Source organism: Cervus elaphus, chromosome 32, assembly GCF_910594005.1.
Source record: "Cervus elaphus chromosome 32, mCerEla1.1, whole genome shotgun sequence".
Lineage (NCBI taxonomy): Eukaryota > Metazoa > Chordata > Mammalia > Artiodactyla > Cervidae > Cervus > Cervus elaphus.
Window position 1 is genome coordinate 22,698,460 of NC_057846.1, and position 21,318 is coordinate 22,719,777.

The 21,318-nt window shown below is 43.3% G+C and overlaps 1 long non-coding RNA gene across 1 annotated transcript; it reads right to left on the reverse strand.

Annotated features, from left to right (window-relative positions):
• Nucleotides 1-3,180: 3,180 nt before the first annotated feature.
• LOC122687993 lies at nucleotides 3,181-15,877 on the reverse strand. The gene is made up of 4 exons (XR_006339289.1): nucleotides 15,788-15,877; nucleotides 14,714-14,875; nucleotides 13,232-13,367; nucleotides 3,181-3,573 (listed from the first exon to the last, which is right to left on the reverse strand). It is a non-coding gene; the product is annotated as an uncharacterized LOC122687993 (long non-coding RNA).
• Between the last annotated feature and the right edge of the window lie 5,441 nt (nucleotides 15,878-21,318).

The following is a 21,318-nucleotide window of genomic DNA, read 5'->3' on the forward strand; positions in this document are numbered from 1 at the left end:
CTCACGTTAAACCAATAGAAACTCCTCAATGTTTTTCTTTTCAAGAAAACTGAAAAAATGGTTAGTTGAAGGAGTTTACATTAAATACGTGAAATATGAAAGGAAAATGCAGTAGCATGTAAACCTTGATAAGGAATTGCTACCAAAAAAAAAGAGAGAGAGAGAGAATTGTCACATCTTGTTTGCTGCCAGATGAGAAGAACTGCTTTGATAAAAGCAACTACAATCACAGAATTATAGAGTTGTGAATATGAAAGAGACTGCAGACATAATCTGCCGGGGTCCAGCCTCGGCAGGATCCAGGGGGTACCCTCAGGATGAATGGCGTTGGTGAGAGAAGACACGTGAGACCAGCCTTGATAGGGCCAAGTCTTCGAGGGGGAGAGAGAGAGAGAGAGAAAGAGAGAGAGAGAGACAGTGACCAGACGAGGGGGTGCAGCAGAGTCTGGCAATGTTTTATTTTTTACCGTAGCTTTTATATTCTAAGTTAGTATATTTTTAAGGGGAAGATAGTTTAATATTACATCAGCTTGTCCTACACGAAACCAGGGTGTCTTCTGCATACTTCTTTGTGAGAGCGTTGTACATTATCTTCTGGCCTTGGGGCCTATTGACATTTTATGACCTTGGTGAATGCAAAGCTGTTTTCTGTAATCTATTCTTTAATGAACACAAAGTCAGTCCTTTTGCAGAAGTTATCAGTTAAATTTATCTAAAAGGTTTACCACACAAAGACTCTGCAGCTCTGGTGAGGCAGCCCCTGTTTAGCATTCCTGGTTAAAATTCACAATTCTAAACTCTTATTTTTCTAAATCTTTAACTACAACCACTTTTAGAATAAATTTTTGTGTTCTCTAATAGGGCTTCCTCACCTCCCGAAGGGCTCTGTGCCTATTAGCGCCTTTTGTGTGATCAGGTTCTTTATGCTGTTTATGATTAAGGTGTTGGGAGCAGTCATGTGCATTAGTACGCATTTGCCAAGCAGGCTAGAATGCCAGCGAAGGGGTCTAAATTGAAACACTGCTTTCATCCTGGATAATCTTATAGGATACCACCGTCTGGGGGACATATTGATTAAAGTTCTAAGTTGATTCTGTTTGGAGAGAGATCGGGGAAGGCCTTCTGCCTGTGTCACAGAAATTAGGGAGTAGTCTAATACAGCAAGCATCAGAAAGACAGAGATCATCTTTAAGGTGAGCACCAGGGCAGCTTTTCGAAATCCCTGAAGTCCTGATCTGCCTTGCCTTTCAGGTCTTCTCCACCCTTGTCATGGGTGGGATCTCGTGTGCGGCTCCCGGCAATAATCTAGTGGTAATCTGTTCATCTTGGAGAAGAGAAAGCTGCATGTCAAATAGGGAAAGAAGTGAAAGATCACAAAGATCACTCATAAAATAATGAGTACAGAGTAGGTATCATCTCCCATAATAATGCTTTTCAAAATTTCCACTTCATTTATTCCACCTCTCTACCCAACCCACCCCCTTTCATTGTTTATTTGCCTGTAATAGATTTCTTTCCTGCTTGTAATGGTCCACAGGCGCTTTGAAACCCTTGAGGCCAGCTATGTTTGGGAGTTGAGCATTTTTCTGATTTGAAAAGGTAACATGGTGCATGTAGAATATGTCATATAAACTCCAGCAGCATCCGAGGCATCACCCAATTATCAAATCTGTCAATGTTTCTACAGAAAAATGAATGTACGTTCACACTAAGTGGGATTAAAGAAAAGACCACCAATAGCCTCCCATTGGAACAACAGACTGGTTCCAAATAGGAAAATGAGTACGTCAAGGCTGTATATTGTCACCCTGCTTATTTAACTTCTATGCAGAGGACATCATGAGAAACGCTGGGCTGGAGGAAGCACAAGCTGAAATCAAGATTGCCAGGAGAAATATCAATAACCTCAGATATGCAGATGACACCACCCTTATGGCAGAAAGTGAAGAAGCACTAAAGAGCCTCTTGATGAAAGTGAAAGAGGAGAGTGAAAAAGTTAGCTTAAAGCTCAACATTCAGAAAACTAAGATCATGGTATCCGGTCCCATCACTTTATGGCAAATAGATGGGGAAACAGTGGAAAACAGTGGCTGACTTTATTTTTCTGGGCTCCAAAATCACTGCAGATGGTGACTGCAGCAATGGAAGTAAAAGACGCTTACTCCTTGGAAGAAAAGTTATGACCAACCTAGACAACACATTAAAAAGCAGAGTCACTTACTTTGCCAACAAAGGTCCGTCTAGTCAAGGCTATGGTTTTTCCAGTAGTCATGTATGGATGTGAGAGGTGGACTATAAAGAAAGCTGAGCACTGAAGAACTGATGCTTTTGAACTGGGGTGTTGGAGAAGACTCTTGAGAGTCCCTTGCACTGCAGGGAGATCGAACCAGTCCATCCTAAAGGAGATCAGTCCTGGGTGTTCATTGGAAGGACTGATGTTGAAGCTGAGACTCCAATACTTTGGCCACCTCATGCGAAGAGCTGACTCATTGGAAAAGACTCTGATGCTGGGAAAGATTGAGGGCAGGAGGAGAAGGGGATGACAGAGGATGAGATGGTTGGATGGCATCACTGACTCGATGGACATGGGTTTGGGTGGACTCTGGGAGTTGGTGATGGACAGGGAGGCCTGGCGTGCTGCGGTTCATGGGGTCACAAAAAGTCGGACACGACTGAGTGACTGAACTGAAATGAACTGAGATCAAGGTGAGTGTATGCCATCCAGTGAGCTCAGATAAGATTAAGATTTTCCTCAAGTTATCTAAATCTTCATGCTTTCAGAGCTTTTTGAATTCCAGAATTGTGGATAATGACATAAGCTTTGGGAGAAAACTCTAACTGTATCAGGTGAAGATATATACTTTGCCCTTTGTCTATACGGCATGGTGTGGCCGAGTCTATGTGCAATATTGTTAGAAAGACAGACCGGAAGGGGTGGAGCCAGTCCTACTTGAGCCTTGGGTCCTTGCCAGCTCCATTTCTAGTCCACAGAATCCTTTCAATGAACCCCCAGCTTCATAAGGGGGTGGGAGTGAGAAGGATCTTTACACCAACAGCCACCAGTTAGACTACTAGTTGCCAAGTCACAAAAAGTACCTCTTTCTTTTTTAAGACTTTTTTTTAATGTGAAGCATTTTTAAAGTCTTTTATTGATTTTGTTACAATACAGTTTCTGTTTTTTATGTTTTGGGTTTTTCCAGCCACAAGGCAGGTAGGATCCTAGCTCCCCAGGATTGAACCCACATCCCCTGCACTGGAAGGCACAGGCCACCAGGGAAGTCCTAGTATCTGTTTTCAAACCAGAACCTCGCTACTGGATTCCAGAAAGAAGTCTCCAGTCTCCCTTCTTAAAAAATTTTAACTAATGTTAATGATGCATCTGCCTTAACTGGGTCAGGTGGAACCAGAAGTGGCCCGATTCACCAAGGAAGATATTTACTAGAACTTTGCTTATCCAGGCAGGGAAGTTTGGTCTTGGTTTGACCCAAGCTCTTCCCTGACTGCAAGAGGCTGACTTCAAACGTCCAGTTACTGGGAGTCTGTTCAATGAAGAGATCCAAGGATTGAAGCAATCTGCAAATAAGAATTCATTACAGAGACAATTTATCTTCTTGAAAACAGTGACTAATTTTGAACACCAAATGCTGTTATTATGCAAAATATGTGCAGCACTCTGACCTCATGCTGTAAAAGAACTAAATGTACATATCACAGAGAATGTATATTTCAAGTCAATATATGCAGCCTGTAACTGAAGTTTAATTTTAAATCTGGTTATAGAAGTATAGCCAACACAATCTACAGAGTTCACTCAACCTTATCAGTTAATTGAAGTAGCCGCTTGATCAAGAACACACCATTTACCAATAAAGTAAATGTATTTTACTTAAAAGAAGGAAGCAGCACAGTCAACAAAACCTTTAAAGAGCCTGATAGGAAAAAATAAATAAATAAAGAGCCTGATAGGGATGTCATTTCTAGGAAGATGATGAACCAAGACTGATCTGCCTGGTGAAAACAACTAAAATGCCAAGTGATTTCATAGTGGAGACCCTTTCACCTCTTCAAAACACATGAAGTGAAAGTCGCTCAGTCACGTCCAACTCTTTGCGACCTCATGGACTATACAGTCCATGGAATTCTCCAGGTCAGAATGCTGGAGTGGATAGCCGTTCCCCTCTCCAGGGGATCTTCCCAACCCAGGGATTGAATCCAGGTCTCCCGCATTGCAGGCAGATTCTTTATCAGCTGAGCCACCAGGGAAGCCCAGAAAACACATAAGCAATATGACAAATCCCTATTAGTAACTGTGGTTTGGGGCCAGTTCTTCCAGATTTGAGTCAAAATCTCTGCATGAGTATAAGAGGAGGTGAGGCAGGCACGAGTTATTATCCAATAAACCCTCGCATCTCTGAGATTCACCACAGAGGGTGTTGGGCTAAAGTCACCCGGCTTCTTTCCTCCTGGGCCCTGACTGCAGATCTGGTCTTGCATAATCTCCATACAAGACGTTTTACCTCATAGAAAGCAACCTCTTTACTACAGAAGTTGCACTTTTTAAACTAGGAGATGAAAAATAAATAAATAAACTAGGAGATGTCGAGAGCAAATCTTACGTCAGGAAACCCAGCACTCTCTAACAGGGAAAACATGCCTGGGTTCCCATTTCAGAATAATGTTGTTGAACACGGTTGTAGTGGGGCTTGTCTGAGTGAGCAGGGGCCTGTTTTAGGCCCTACGTGACAGCACTTGAAATCTCCGGGATTCTGTGTTTGTACACAGAATCAGTTCTAACAACTTATCCAGCTTTATCTCCACAAAGTTTACCCTAAGGCAGAAAGACCGAGAAGTTTTGTTTGTTTGTTTAATGATAAGCTGCCAAGGGCTAAGTAAAATGGACCTTTGCTTTGAGAGGCAACGATGACTATGGAAAAGGGAGCCGTGGGTGATGGGGAGGGCTGTTCGGTGAGGTCTGCACTGAGGTTGAGCGCTGGACTTGCCCCGTTCTTTGTCCACCTGTGAGGTCTGCGCTGGATACCACTTTAAAACACAAACAGGATTTCATCTGTTTATACCCACAAATGGGAAAAACGGCCTCAGTTCTTCAAAGAGCTGTCTCCCTCTAGTGGCCAAAGTTTTTTTTTTTAAAAGCTTCAAGCCTCCAAAGGAGCCTGGATCTGCTAAGAATATAAAACATCTATATTTTTTTGTGGGGAGTGTGTAAATAATCCTTGAATTTGGAAACATCACTATGGTATATAATAAGTTCTCTTACTAGAAATCCTGGAATAATAATGCCAATTTCAAAGGGTTATTGTGAGGAAATATCTTGTTGCTATTCAGCTGTTCAGTCGTGTCCGACTCTTTGTGACCCCATGGACTGCAGCACGCCATGTGTCCCTGTCCTTCACCATGTCCTGGAGTTTGCTTAAACTCATGTCCACTGAGTCTGTGATGGCATCCAACCATGTCACCCTCTGTCGAAATATCTGAGGATCAGCAAATGAGATCAACAAAGGAGCCCCGCTTTGGTTTGGCAACTGGAGGCTGGTGAGGCTCTCTCACTGGCCAGGCGCTGGCTTTGACTCAGGAGCTCAGAAGCCCAAGAGCAAACAGCCATATGTCATGAACCTTCATGAGCACTTCCAAACAGTTGAAACCAAGAACCTTCAAATGATGAGGCAAGACTATGAACGTCAAAGTCAGCTGTGGGGACTGCTCCTGACAAGCCAGGATGCCCTGTGATAGGCAGAACAGGTCGGTAGCGCTAGCGGTAAAGAATCCGCCTGCCAACGCAGAAGATGCAGGAGACTCAGGTTCGATCCCTGGATTAGGAAGATCCCCTGGAGGAGGAAATGGCAACCCACTCCAGTATTCTTGCCCGGGAAATCCCATGGACAGAGGAGCCTGGTGGGCTACAGTCCATGGGGTTGCAAAGAGTCAGACACGACTGACCCGACTTAGCACTCGCCAGCACACAGCCGGGAGCCCAGTCCTTCCTGCCCAGGAGAAAAAAGGGAGCAAACAGTGGGTGTTCCAGACAGCTCCCACCCGGCTCAAGGCTGCACTTCCTTTCAGCTTCTGCTGCTCCAGCTGGACGGCAGCCACCACAGGCCCACAGGTTCACACGCACTCCCGGAGGGAAGGTGTGAGTACACGCGCCCCCACCACTGCCAGGCTTTGGGAAACCAGGCTCGAGCTGCCGAGGCTGCCGCGCCATGGTTATGGCTCACAGGGGGCGCCAGGCGGTGCCGCGGCAAAGCCACATCACTGTTTTGTTTCCACTTTCTTAGCTCTGTCTGCAAAAACTGGGGGCCCTGGGCCTACAAAGTGTGATATTGATTTTCATGAAACCCCAAAGACCCCCAAATCACTAGCCTGTTTTGACTAATGGTTTCTTAGGGGTGATGCTGTTCTATGCTTAGTTGCTCAGTCATGTCCGACTCTTTTGCGACCCTGTGGACTATAGTCCGCCAGGTCCTCTGTCCATGGGATTCTCCAGGCAAGAATACTGGAGTGGGTTGCCATGCCCTCCTCCACGGGATCTTCCCAACCCAGGGATGGAACCCAGGTCTCCCGCATTGCAGATGCATTGTTTGCTGACTGAGGCACCAGTGAGGCCCATCTTAAGAGTGATATGTTTCCTTAGTGATTTACAACACCTTTCATTCTCAGAGCTGGTCCTGCACCTGCCCCCACCCCTAGTATACATGAGGCTGCTGCGGGGTCTCCCTCATGATTTTTATGGGGAGCTGCTGCCATTCACTTTGGAGGGCTTTACCGTCAAAATTCTCACTCTGCCTGAACCATCAGTAAATACCCTTTTCGGGCTTCATTCCAGGCTTAAAAAACAGTGTGGGTAATTTTCTTCCTGAGTTTGATTCAGCAGTGTCTTGTTTCTATGGAAACCCAGGCTGCTTCAGAAGCCCAATTCTAACTTCCTATTGCCCAGCCCCACGTTTCACCTGCGATTTTAAAGTTGATTTTCACCTTCCCCGTGTATTAACCTTTGACTTTCAGAAGTTGAAGTACCTCTGTGGAATGCATACGATCCAAGTGCAGAGAACTCAGAAACAGCGGAGTCCAAAGGAGCCATTTTACACTGTGCGGTCTTCAGAAACCGAGGCCCGCTCAATCGTGAAGACAAACATGGCGGATTCTCCGAGAAGACGGAGCGCAGCTGTGGCCGAGATGGCTGGTCGATCGCAGTGTGCCGGGATTGATTGGTAATGTCTGCCACAGGCATGGGCGAGGCCGTGGAAGTGCACGCTCCCCCTGAATTAAACACCGTCTACTTCAGAGCAAAGCAGCATATTCAGGCTGCCAGTCACCCAGGCTCCTAGAAGCTCAGATCCAGAGGTTCAGGGGTCAAGCAGGAAGGTTGCTGGAGTCACTTCTCATCCACCCAGGGCACAAACAGCCTTCTTGAGTCCAGTTCCTTGGAGTTGGGGCACTAACACCCCATTCTTTTCATCTGGGTCAAGCACTTTGATATAAACCTTAAGCGTTTGCCCCGTCCTGCATAGAGCAGGGGCAGGGAGTATCTGATTTGCCCTTCCCGGAATTGGAGACTCCAGGACTCAGTGGAGGAGGTTGTCGTTGTTGGTGTAGGAGGAAAGCTGGCCTGAGCCGGCTTAGGTGAAGCCCCAGACTATCCTTGGGGGGAGCTGTGGGGTGTGGGGGGTGTGGCAGTGAACACCTCAGTGCACCCCGGGAGGGGCAGGATGCAACCGGGTCCAGCGTGGACCATCCAAGCAGGCCTCTCCCACCCGCTCTCTGAGAGTCTCATCACTCTGGCGTTGTTTCCAGACTCTCCCACAGGCTCCCCTGGAGAACTAACCTGCTGCCTCAGCACCCAAGCCTGTAACTCCCCATGAGCAAGGCTGCCTACTTGCCTGCACTCAGTAAGTTGGGTGGGGCTGGCTGTTTGCTCACTTTCATCTTAATTCTCTGCCCCAAATTGAATGCTGTCAGTCTTGGCTTGACTGCAGGTAGCAACAGAAAACCAGTTACTTTCTTTAACTCACTATTCAATATTAATGGACTCTGGAGAATGGAATAGCAACTTAATCCAGTATTCTTGCCTGGAGAACTCCGTGGACAGAGGAGCCTGGTGGGCCCCAGTCCATAGGGTCATGAAGGACTAGACAAGGATAAAAGCAGAGACTCCTTAACATTTGACAGATTATAACTCCATGTGAAACAAATAAAAAAAGCATTTAAATTAAATTCATTTAGTAGGTTTATAATTATTGTCTAAATAAACAGACATTTCCTAATGAAGAGGGCACATTTTACATATATTTCTAATATCGAATCAATGAATGCCAAAGTAAAGGTCACTTGGTCACTACTTTTGGGAGGACTTTTTTAAAGTGTTGTATTATGGTCACTGACGGGAGGGACATTTAACCATAGACCTCTTGAACCTGAAAAACATTCATAATCTTTGGCCCAACTGTCTTCTCTCTAGGAATTCAATCTAAGGAAATAATTAGAAACAGAAAAGATTTATGTTTAGATATGTTCACATTAGTGTGGTCTATTACAGCAAAAATATTGGTTAGAAAATTACATTTTATCAATAGAATTGAATACTGAGAAACCATTAACTATTATTTTTCAAAACTTAATGTTTTGGGAATATACAATATAATGTTTATTGCCAGGAGCCGGCACACAAGATCCCACCCATGACAAGGTCACCAGGAGAAAACCTGACAGGCAAGGCGGATCAGGTTTTCAGGGATTCCGAAAAGCTGCCCCCCGGCGCTCACCTTAAACATATCTGTCTTTCTGATGCCTGCTTCAATAGACTACTCCCTAATTTCTGTGACACAGGCAGAAGGCCTTCCCCGATCTCTTTCCAAATAAGAATCAATTTAGAACTTTAATCAATAAGTTTCCTGGGTGGTGGTATTTTGTGAGATTACCCAAGGTGAAAGGAGTGTTTTCATTTAAACTCCTCTGCTGGTATTTTAGTTTGTTTGGCAAATGCGTTTATGCCCTTGGTACTAATATGCATGATTGCTCATAATATCCTAATCATAAAATAATGTAAAGAACCTGATCATATAAAGGCCCTAATAGACATAGAGCCCTTCGGGGAGTGAGGAAGCCCTATTAGAAAACACAAGAAAAATTATTCTAAAAGTGGCTATTGGGTTAACATTTGCTTGCTGTGTTTTTGCTCTTAATGTGCTAAGGTTGTGTTATAGAAACCATTGTTAATATAGTTATAGATCTAGAAAAATAAGAGCTTAGCCCTAGTGTGGTGACAATGAAACAGTTGTTAATTATTAGCCAGGAGTGCTAGGCAGGGGCTGCCTCACCGAAGTCGCAGAGTCAGTGTGGGGTAAACTTCTTAGATAAACGCAACTGACAACTTCTGCAGAAGGATTAATTTTTGTGTTAACAAGGTCATACTTCTACTCTGTACTGTTGCCCTATGAGACTGCTACCTTTCAATTAAGGTCACCATAGAAACAGAAAATAGGTTTACATTTACCTGACCTGCATAAAATGTCAATAGGCCCCAAGGCCAGAAGATAATGTACAAGACCCTCATAAACAAAGAAGTATGCAGAAAACACCCTGGTTTTGTGAAGGACAAGCTGATGTAATGTTAAACTATCTTCCCCTTAGAAATGTACTAACTTAGGGTATAAAAGCTACGGTAAAAAATAAAGCATTGCTAGACCCTGCCAGACTCTGCTGCACCCCCCGTCTGGTCTCTCTCTCTCTCTGTCTCTTTCTCTCTTTCTCTCTCTCTTCCTCGCAGACTTGGCCCTATCAAGGCTGGTCTCACGTGTCTTCTCTCGCCGACACTGTTCATCCCGAGGGTACCCCCTGGATCCTGCCGAGGCTGGACCCCAGCAGTTTATATAAATGAATAGGATGTAAAACTTTATAATAAAATGTCATGTGTAAGATACAGAATAAGTTTATTTTATATACTATATTTAATAATACATATCTTGTGTTTTATTGTTGTTTAGTCACTAAGTTTTGTCCTGTAGCCCACCAGGCTCCTCTGTCCATGGGATTTCCCAGGCAAGAATACTGGAGTGCGTTGCCATTTCCTTCTCCAGAGGATCTTCCTGACCCAGGGATCAAACCTACATCTTCTGCACTAGCAGGCAGATTCTTTATCACTGAGCCTCCTGGGAAGCCCTACATTATGCATACATACATATATATCACATAGAAAAAAAGCTGTAAAGAAAAATACACTAAAATGCTAAAAATAGTTTTCTCCAGGTGGTGGGACTATGAGTGGTTTTTATTTTCTTAATATTGCTTTTTTGTGGATTCAGGTTTCTCACATAAGCCTGAAGATTTGCCAGGAATAAAAGAATATGCTGGCCAGGCTGACACAAGTTGGATGTAGACACGTGTGACAATGATACATCCAATTCTAAAATTATAAATTAACATTACTTTCAGTTTCTTAAGATAAATATTTAGTGGCAGTAAAAAAAAAAAAAATAGTCACGATGAGAGATGAGAGATTTGGCAAGTACAGAAATGTAAAAGTATCAAGAAAAGAATCATGGAGAATTCTACCAGTCAGAGAGAAGGGTCATCATCAGTATCCTGAGCTTGACCGAGCTGTGGCTCTGATCTGTGCCCTGGAGTCCTGTGTGTGCGGGCAAATGCCTTAGGAGGTGTCACAGAGGAGCGTGGGGACCAACCAGGTCCTCAGTCCAGTGGGGTGCTGAAACAGAACCCCCTCCCCCACTTGGGCCCATCCATTTGTACCTTAGACTATACATTCCCCTTGAAGAAAGGCTCCATGGAAAATTACAGAAATAACATTTGAATGCCTCCATATTAAACCTCTTCCCTGAAGCTAAATGTTTAGATTGCGTCCAGTTTTCTCTAATGTGATGGAAGGTTACATGAACAGCTTTGTATTGTAATCTTTGCCTATATTTCTGCCTCCATAATTGAAATTTCCAAGAAAAGAGTAATGATCATTTTCAGAGCTCTTGATGTTACCAGGTTGCCCCAAACAAGGTCAACCTGTTTATATTCCCATCCATCTGCCCATCCTGCCACACCCTTAGCTGAGCATATTTGTTTTTAATTGTTAATTTGACAGATTTTAAATATTTGCCCATTTAAAATACTGGGTTTCTTCCCCCTTGGATACCTCTTCCAAGGAGTCTTCCAGCAGCAAAATCTGCTGCCCATGCCCTGTGAAGAGGACATGGGCGCCCCTCCCTAGAGTGACCGGCACTATCCTAGGAGGCTTGGGCTTGGACGTTTTCTCATGGTCCCAGGCCAGCCCCATGACTCCACCTCACAGCAAGCCCAGTTTGTGGAATAAGACTCCTCCCCCCGAGAAACGGCAGATGCCAAGGTCTGAAGTCCCTCTTCTTCCCAAACCCCTTCTACACCCACAGAATCTCAGAAGCAGATGTTGCCCTCGACAGACTCGGCCTTCAGGCCTCTGGTTACATAGATAAGGGCTCTGAGCCCCGGTGGGGAAAACAAGGGTACAGTCAATGGAACAGCCAGCAAGAGACCTGGGGGTCTCTGCCCCGTATTCTTCCCACCACCAGCCTCCAACTGTCCTTCTATCTGCTGACACTCTGGGAAGGGTGTGTCTTTGTCCTACAGACGTAAGAACAACACGGAAGGGTTTCCCACCAGAGGGCGAAGGGAAGCTAAAATCTAGCGCAAGTACAGGGGTAGAACTTAACAGCAGAAAGAAAACAAATTCAGAGACGCTTCCTGAACTGGCAGGTTCTTAGGATCCTAGCGGTCAGCCTTCGAATAGCCACTAGGTGGAGCTCTATTTTCAAAATAAAGCCTTAAGCCCTCGGCTCTGAGCTGGCTTTCCATTCAAACGGCCTTAGCCTGACAATGTCAATGGCTTATTGCAAGGATTTGCTCAACACGCGCATTGGATCCCATCCAGATTTTGTGCCAGTCTACAGTCTGTAAGGCGACCACGAGCTAAACTTTTTCCATTTTGGTCCCTAGATTATTGCCTTAAAATTAAATACAATGGAGATACACATATACATTTAAAAGAGACAAGGGAGTTTCAAAACATGTGTTTATCTCAACAAAGATAATTTAAAACATATATTTAAAATATATTCTATATATATATATATATATTTAATATGTATTATGTAAGTATAATGTAAAATGCACTTATATATTTATTTTGTGTATAATGTATATTTCCTTATTGTGTTTTATGTATAATCACAGTTTACTCCCTAAGTCATGTCTCTTTTGAGACCCCTTGGACTGTAGCCTGTCAGGTTCCTCTGTCCATGGGATTCTCCAGGCAAGAATACTGGAGTGGGTTGCCATTTCCAACTCCAGGGGACCTTCCCAGGGACCTAACCCTCATCTCCTGCATTGGCAGGCATGTTCTTTACCACAGAGCCACCTGGGAAACCCATATATTGTATATATTAAAGCCTCTTTCTGCTGTTGAGTGATAAATACATAATTTGTAACTTCAGTCATATATAAAACACCTGTTAAATGTATTCTATATTACATGTAATATGTTAAACATGTATTTTATATAATAAAACATTTTCAAATGTATATTTAAAGTTTTCTATGGCTCAGTGATAAATACAGATTTTCTAACTCCTGTGGTTCTGTTTTCTCCATAATAATCACCAAAACCCCTGGGAAAGCAAAGTAGCCTTTTAATTAACTCATTCAAGGTTTTTAAAATCTATGTTTCTCCAGCCCATATATGTTCAGAAATAGTTGAAAATAGAAAAGAAAAGGGGGGAGATTCATTTAAAGAGAAATAGGCATTTGCTGTTGGTTCTCCCTTAATCAGGAAAAAGAAAGCATAGAGGAAAATGAAAGTCTGCTGTAGCTATGAGAAGAGAGGTTTTCAATAGTCTCAACAAAATATTAATATATTCATATATTTCTTCTAATTTCCTTTCGTGCCAGTTCCTAACATACAGCTGATTGAGAAAAAGTATATATTTAATAATTATTTATGCTGCTTTGAGGAAAATCGTGTCAGTGTCTCACATAAAATAATGTTATAATATTAATATAGTGTTGCTTTTAAATAAGATCTGCTTGGCAACCCTTAAATGTAGCTTTTCTCAATTGCCCAGGGAAAAACAAAATTTATACCACCACCAAAACTAGGATTGACAGATCATCTAATGAAAAGTGTAGACAAACTCCATGAATGGCATGGCAGGCAGAAGTGGGTGGAGGGAACACCTACCTACAACAGTCTTCACCTCAAGCATGTCCAGGATTCAGTTCAGGAAACTGACAGCACATAAAAGACGTTGGAAGATATGTTGTATTAATATATCCCTGCAGTCTGCTCTCTCCTTCTGGGACCCAGGATCTGAACACTGCAACGACCAGAGAATTACACGGGAGTTCTTTGTGATTCCACTCCCATCCCAGTCCCCTTTTAATCTATATTCATTCAGAGATAGGAAGAACTTTAAAAAACAAAAAGCTTGTCAGAGAAAATAAAATATCATACATTAATGCATATATATGTAATCTTGATAAATGGTATAGATGATATTATTTGCAAAGCAGAAACAGAGACACACACAGAGAGAACAAATGCATGGATACCAAGGGGGAATTAGGGGTGGGATGAACTGGGAGGTTGGGATTGACATATATACACTACTATGTATGAAATAGATAACCAATATGAACCTACTATATAGCACAGGGAACTCTACTCAATGCTCTGTGGTGACCTAAATAGGAAGGAAATCCAAAAATGAGGGGATGTATGTAAATGTATAGCTGATTCACTCTGCTGGACAGCAGAAGCTAACACAACATTGTAAAGCAACTATACTACAATAAAAATTAATATTAATTTTAAAAATCCTGTGCAGAAATTAGAAGGGACTGGAAGTAGCTCATCACATTTCAGGAAGAATAGGCCCCACAAGTAAAGTGCTCCAAGTGACAGAAGAGTAGGAAATACACTGTATAACAATATATCAGAAACCTAAGTTTTCCATGCATTTCTTGGACACAGAATACCACATCAGAGAACCAATTAGTTAAGGTAGGAGAAGTTGGCAGTCTGGTAAAACAGAGCTTCTATGGGTGAAATTCTGCCAGAAACTGAAAACAGGAACTCGTATTGTCCACCTATCCTCTGGCTATTGGTCTGAGAATGAGATTCCACACAAGTGGACATGACCACAGGCAATCAGCTGACCCTACCTCTTTACAAATACTAGTTCTATATAGATGTCACTTCATTTAAGATGAAGCAATAAGGGGGGATGTGAAATGCTCCATTACATTTAAAAGAAAAGTTATACAATGAAAAATGTATATTACTAGTAAATTCTACCTAAATCCTGAATGTCTACAAAAGTTGGGAAAGGTGAGTGAAAATTTTGACAGGGAGTGAAGATACTCTATGTGATTTGTTTTACATAAGTGCTATGAAGAAAATGAATAGGGCAATGGCTTAGAGATTAGCAGGCAGAACTACTTAGACGAAATAGCCAGGGCATCTCTAAAGAGCTACAGTTCCCTGACTCTTCTGTAAGTGGAACTGAGGTTCCAAAAGGACAGGATATTAATATGTGGATCCAATTGTATTTAACTAGGTGCAGAACTGACCCAAATGGAATAAATAACAAGACACAACTGAAACCCATAACCAATAAAGAAATGGAAATTAAAGGCAATTTATTTCTTAACACAGCCTTACCTGGTATATAGATGTTTTAAGAAGATAGATTAGGCATCTTATCCTTCATCTTATAATTAAAACAGGGTAACATTTAGTGGGGTTTCCCAGGTAGTTCAGCAGTAAAGAATTTGCCTGCCAGTGCAGGAGATGTGGGTTCAATCCCTGCGTCTTGAAGATTCCCTGGAGGAGGAAATGGGGGTCTCAGAGTCAGATACGACCTAGCGACTAAGCACAACATTTGGTGAATATTTACAAAACGGTTAGTGTAGCATTCAAGTTAAATTGATACTCTGTATCTTGTCATCATAGAGCCGCCATGATTTTCTAAAGAAACATTTATGTTTTTATGCTATATACACCTTGAGTTACAGTAATATATACTGAATATTCATTGCACTTTCCTCTTTGAGTTGGCTGCTAAGAAGCTCAGAACCATCTTTGTGAACTAAAGTTCACATCAAAGAATCCCCATTTTCCACACCTAAATGTCCATTCATTTGCCTGATCAATATTTCTGCTGATGGCCATCTGCCCTCACTCTGGCAGATTAAATACCAGTCTTAGGTCTGATATAACTGTCCCTTAGTGTTCACAGGGGATTGTTTCCATGACCCCGTTGGGTACCAAAATCCCAAGTTCAATGTGACATCTCCCAAGCGAGAGGTGTAACATCACAGAGCTGTTGTCCCCGCAGTACCAAGAACTGTGCTAAGCACACAATGGGAGCACTGTTTGATGAATGAATGAAGGAGGCAGCTAAGGGCTCTGGGGATTTTGCCACCATCATCACCTTTCTAACACCCACCGGGGTTGCAGGACAACGCATATTGCTTTCCGGATGCCTTACAGGGGCATCAACAACGGGCAAATGTTTTCAAGAATCTCACCCCTCGTCCAACAAGTCTTTCAGTGAGATGAAATAAATATTTCTTTGTGAATCTCTACTTTTGGGTGCCATCCAGTTCTCAATCAAGCCCAGACCAAAGCTTTGACTCTTGGGATGTGTCAGAGCGGGAAGGAGCCCTTGTTGCTTACATGGCTTCCCATACAGGTTTCCATAAGAATCTGCACGCATGCCTGGTAGACAATTACCTTTTAGAGCATGCTGTTCCTCCAGCTCCACGTCTCAGTGGCTGCCGTAAAGCACGGCTGTCGTAAAGCACGGCGGTGGTAAGGGCCGGGGGAGTCTCCTCCTGTCCCTTGTGCGTTAGTTCAATTCCCCAGACAGACCTTCCCTGAACACTGAATGTGCACGAGGTCTTGCAGCCCAGAAATGAACATCCTGAGGGGTTGCTTAGGCTTGTAACTCCACCGGACGCTCCACCAAGCACTTTCCCTGAAATCTTCTCATTTGGTCCTCACAAGCAACCCTCGTTATTAGCCCATTTCCCAGATGAGGAAACTAAGGCTTAGGAACATCGCAGTTACTAATGAAGGAGTCCGGACATGAACACAAGTCTGCAGACACTGAAATTTGTTCTCTTAACTTTTAGAGAAAATTCCAGGTGAGGTGACAAGAATTATAGGTGCCTGGGTTGTGAGCTCTCTGGAAGAATCTTCATGTCCTTGTGAACGTCTTGCACATCTGACTGGCTGGCAAAAAAAAAAAAAAAAATGTATTTGGCTTCTGCATGTTTTGTTGTAAGCATGCAGCATACCATCTATATTTAGCATCGATGAATGTTTGTGTCCCGCGAATCTAAATATAATGTATTTTGTTTCTAAATTACAAACAACTTACTTACAAGGGGAATTTTGGTCTTCAGCCTGTTTATTAAATCGGGCACTTTCTGAACTTCTGTAAGAGAAGGAAAGGAATGAGCATTTAATAAATGCTGATTATACATTTGGAGAAGGCAATGGCACCCCACTCCAGTACTCTTGCCTGGAAAATCCCATGGACGGAGGAGCCTGGTAGGCTGCAGCCCATGGGGTCGCTAAGAGTCAGACATGACTGAGCGACTTCACTTTCACTTCTCACTTTCCTGCATTGGAGAAGGAAATGGCAACCCACTCCAGTGTTCTTGCCTGGAGAATCCCAGGAACAGAGGAGCCTGGTGGGCTGCCGTCTACGGGGTCACACAGAGTCGGACACGACTGAAGCGACTTAGCAGCAGCAGCAGCATTATACGTTACACACTTTACAGAATGAATCCATCTAGTCCAGTAGCCCAAGGAGACAGGCTCTTCCCTCGGTTTCTAGGTGAGGACATGGAAGCTTAGGCACAGGAGTTGCAGAATCAAAATCCAGATCAGGTTCCAGTGCCAAAGCCAGTCTGTTTCCATGGCTCCTCTGAGTTGGCTGGCATCTCCCTGCGCTGAGCTTCTGGGGTGGGCTGGAAGGCAGCCACAGCTCTCCCAGACGCTCCCCCAGGGAGGAGGAGTCACGTGGTCAGGGTGCCCAGCACAGAGTATCAGCTGTCTGTGCTCAGCGGGGCTGCTCTATTCAGAATCAGAGGGAACCGCAGCTTGAAAAGCTCCTGTTGAAGATTGTCAATGTGATGGGGACCCCCCCCCCAAGGTCAGTGATGAAGAATGTCTCCTGTAACACAACATTGTAAAGTAACTATAGTCCAATAAAAATTAAATTAACATCAAAGTCACTCCTGCTCCAATCTCCAATCAGGCTCCTCTGAGGCCTCTTCTCAATGAAGCCTCAACTTTGTCTTATAAAGACTTGAACAAAATACTAACCTAGTTTTTCACAGCTCAGGGCTGCATCCCTAGCTGACCCTAAGCCCTCCCGCCCTTAAAATGCCAGCCTGAGAAAACTCAAGGCTAGCAAAAGAATTGGCCGTTCCAGCCAATAGCCCAAGATGGGGTCCCTGGCTCCCCACCTCTGCAGGACGTGGGAGGCTAACTTCGGTAAACGCCAATTGACAAACCCAGATGAGTTTTGTTAACTAAAAAAAAAAAAAAAAAATGCAGCCTGGAAGTCGAGAGTTCTGTTTATTCGGCAGAAATCTTTAGGACTTCAAGCCCAGGAGACAGCATCTCAAGTAGCCCTGAAAGAACTGCTCTGAGGAGGCGAGTTGGGGAGCCGGGTTTTATAGAAGTTTTGAAACAAAGGGCAGGCAATCTGAACGTCAAAAGATTATTATTAATTAAAGAAAACCAGATATCCCAAGTTAAGGAATTTAGTGTTTCTCTATGTATGGGAAGACGCAAGAGTCTGGACTCATATCAGATAGCTGATGTGCACCTCAGCTATCTTGGGCCAGTATCCTGTGTTTTCACTTCCTGGCTGTCCTCAGGGCTCACGATAGGGAGTGGCTGCAGTCTGATGGCTGCTAAAATGGCAGGCATTCTTTTCCTTCCTGAGTGTCCTCAGGGTTCACAGGCTCACATTGAAGGGCTGCCATCACTGATGACTGTGATGTCCTTGTTTACTGATGTGACAGGAAATATTCCTTTCCTTAGTTGCCGGAGCCCGCACATGAGATCCCACCCATGACAAGGTCACCAGGAGAAAACCTGCCAGGCAAGGCAGATCAGGTTTTCAGCGATTCTGAAAAGCTGCCCCCAGTGCTCAGCTTAAAGATGATATCTGTCTTTCTGATGCTTGCTTCAATAGACTACTCCCTAATTTCTGTGACACAGGCAGAAGGCCTTCCCCGATCTCTTTCCAAATAAGAATCAACTTAGAACTTTAATCAGTAAGTTTCCCGGGTGGTGGTGTTTTGTGAGATTATCCAGGGTGAAAAGAGTGTTTTAATTTAAACTCCTTTGCTGGTATTTTAGTTTTAGTTTGTTTGGCAAATGTGTTTATGCCCTTGGTACTAATATGCGTGATTGCTCATAATACCCTAATCATAAAATAGCATAAAGACCCTGATCATATAAAGACCCTAATAGACATAGAGCCTTTTTGGGGGGTGAGGAAGTCCTATTAGAAAACACAAGAAAAATTATTCTAAAAGTGGTTATTGGGTTAACATTTGCTTGCTGTGTTTTTACTCTTAATGTGCTAAGGTTGTGTTATGGAAACCATTGGCAATATAGTTAAAGATCTAGAAAAATAAGAGCTTAGCCCTAGTGTGGTAACAATGAAATGGTTGTTAATTGTCACCCAGGAGTGCTAGGCAGAGGCTGTCTCATCAAAGTCGCAGAGTCAGTGTGGGGTAAACTTCTTAGATAAACGCAACTGACAACTTCTGCAGAAGGATTAATTTTTGTGTTAACAAGGTTATACTTCCACTCTGTACTGTTGCCCTATGAGACTGCTACCTTTCAGTTAAGGTCACCATAGAAACAGAAAATAGGTTTTACATTCACCTGACCTGCATAAAATGTTAATAGGCCCCAAGGCCAGAAGATAATGTACAAGACCCTCATAAACAAAGAAGTATGCAGAAAACACTCTGGTTTTGTGAAGATCAAGCTGATGTAATGTTAAACTATCTTCCCCTTAGAGATGTACTAACTTAGGGTATAAAAACTATGGTAAAAAATAAAACATTGCCAGACCCTGCCAGACTCTGCAGCACCCCCCGTCTGGTCACACTATCTCTCGCTCTCTCTCTCTCTCCCTCGCAGACTTGGCCCTATCAAGGCTGGTCTCATGTGTCTTCTCTCACCAACGCCATTCATCCCAAGGATACCCCCTGGATCCTGCCGAGGCTGGACCCCGGCACTTGGGGCAAATCCCATCTTCTCATTTTTTGTGATTTTTCACTTCTCGGACTCTACTGAGCCCTGTCCACTGCCCTGCATAGTCCTTCATTCTCCCTTGAAAACACTCAGTTACTTCTGTAAAATCAAAGTTGAGCTCAGTTCATACTGGTCTCTTTTCCCTAGTATAGAGGTAGGTTACCAATTAAAATCCATCCTTACCACTTCATTTTAAAAGTATTTTTGATATTAATTTCTCATTTAAATGCTTTCTTCACTGCAATCAACCTGTGTTTTTTTGGTCTTCTAACTTCATTGAGGCTTTGAATGGCTAAAAGTCAAAGATCTCACTTGGGAGATGTCACATTGAACTTGAAAATACACGGGTTCCTTTCAGTATCTTTTGATACTGACTTCTAACATATAATTCCACAGTGATAAGAGAACAGACTCTATATGATTTTAATACCTTTAGACCATGAAATTTTTGCACCTTGTTGTATGCCCATGATATGTGCCAGTGTCTCCTGTTTTATACTATGGGAGCTTGAATAGAATCTGTATCCTACTGTTGTGTGAAAATTATATAAATCTTGATTATTTTGAATTGGTTCATGGTGTTTTTCAGGTCTACTATATCTTTCTACTTTTCTGTATATTCATTCTATTAATTTTTGAGAGTTTGATAGTTGAACCCCAACTAAAAATTATATTTATCTACTTAAAAAATAATTGCAATATGCAGTAGAACTAGATGTAACTTTGTTCTATATTCTCCTGTAAATGTGTTATCATACTTTCATAATTTAAAAAATAAAAAAAGAAAGAAAAAGAGAGAGAGAAAGACTTCTGCATGGAGTGTCGCTCCAGGAAGCCCATTTTCTTTTCCTCCTTGATAAGCCCTGTCTGGAAATATACCATACACTATGGCCATCAAAAGAATAAATAAATAAAATCCATGCTTATCACTTTAGTCTCAGGCAGGGCTACCCCTCAGTGACTGTCACTCTGAAGACCCCACTGCCCGCTCCCTGACCCTGGCCGGTGCTCCGTCGACCCCCACCCCAACACTAGTCCTAGCAACCACGCTCCCTGGCCTCCACGTCCCCCAGCCTCCGGCCTCTCCTCCAACTCCTCCAGGTGTTCCACTTATCGTTTCTGGGAGGGAAAGTAGGTTTCGCCTGAGTTGGCTCTGGCAAGAAGTAGAAAATCATTTGGGCCAGATGGCTGTTCTCTAGTCACTGAAGCAGCGCATCTAAGTGTGACCCTTTCAGACCTTCCAGAACAGTCACTAAGGAGATTGGGAGGAAGTAGCTTGCTTCCGGGAGCCCAGGAATGGAGCACTGTAGAGAAAGGAGGTGTTGCTGGGAGCACTGGCCACCACGCCCTCGGTGCTTCTGGAGCAGCCCCTGCAGGGCTCAGAGCCCAGCGCAGAGAAAGACGATGATTCCGGTGGAGATGGAAGAGCTCCTGGGCGCTCAGCTCCCTTGCGGGGAGGGGGATCTTCACTTCGCTGGCATCTTCACTTCACTCTTCACAACCACTTCACGTATCTGCAAAGATGGGGTGTCAACTGGGAGTTTCATGGGAGTTGGTAATTTCCAGAGAGCTTCATGTTTCCGCCCAAGCTGTGCACAAGACCAGATATATCTATGCTTTCAAGTTTTCAGAAGAACTGGGGACCTCAGGTTTTGTTGTGGCAGTGTTACTTTATTTGTGATGAATGTCAAGGGTATAACCCAGCATCTGAGCCTGTCTCTTCTTTGTGAATTTGAGCATGATCTTGGAGTCCCTGGACAAAAGGATGTTTATCTATAGTGTGAGATCATTGGAGTTATGACATCCAATGTATGTGTGAACTTTAACATTTGAACGTTGCATTTTTATATTTTCCCAGCACTATTCCTTGCAAATTGGTGGCCTAAGAAGTAGAATTATGGAGAGAGTACATGTGAATCCTGGAAAATTCTGGGACTCTTTCTATCACTTTATGACCCATCTTCCTGCTATAC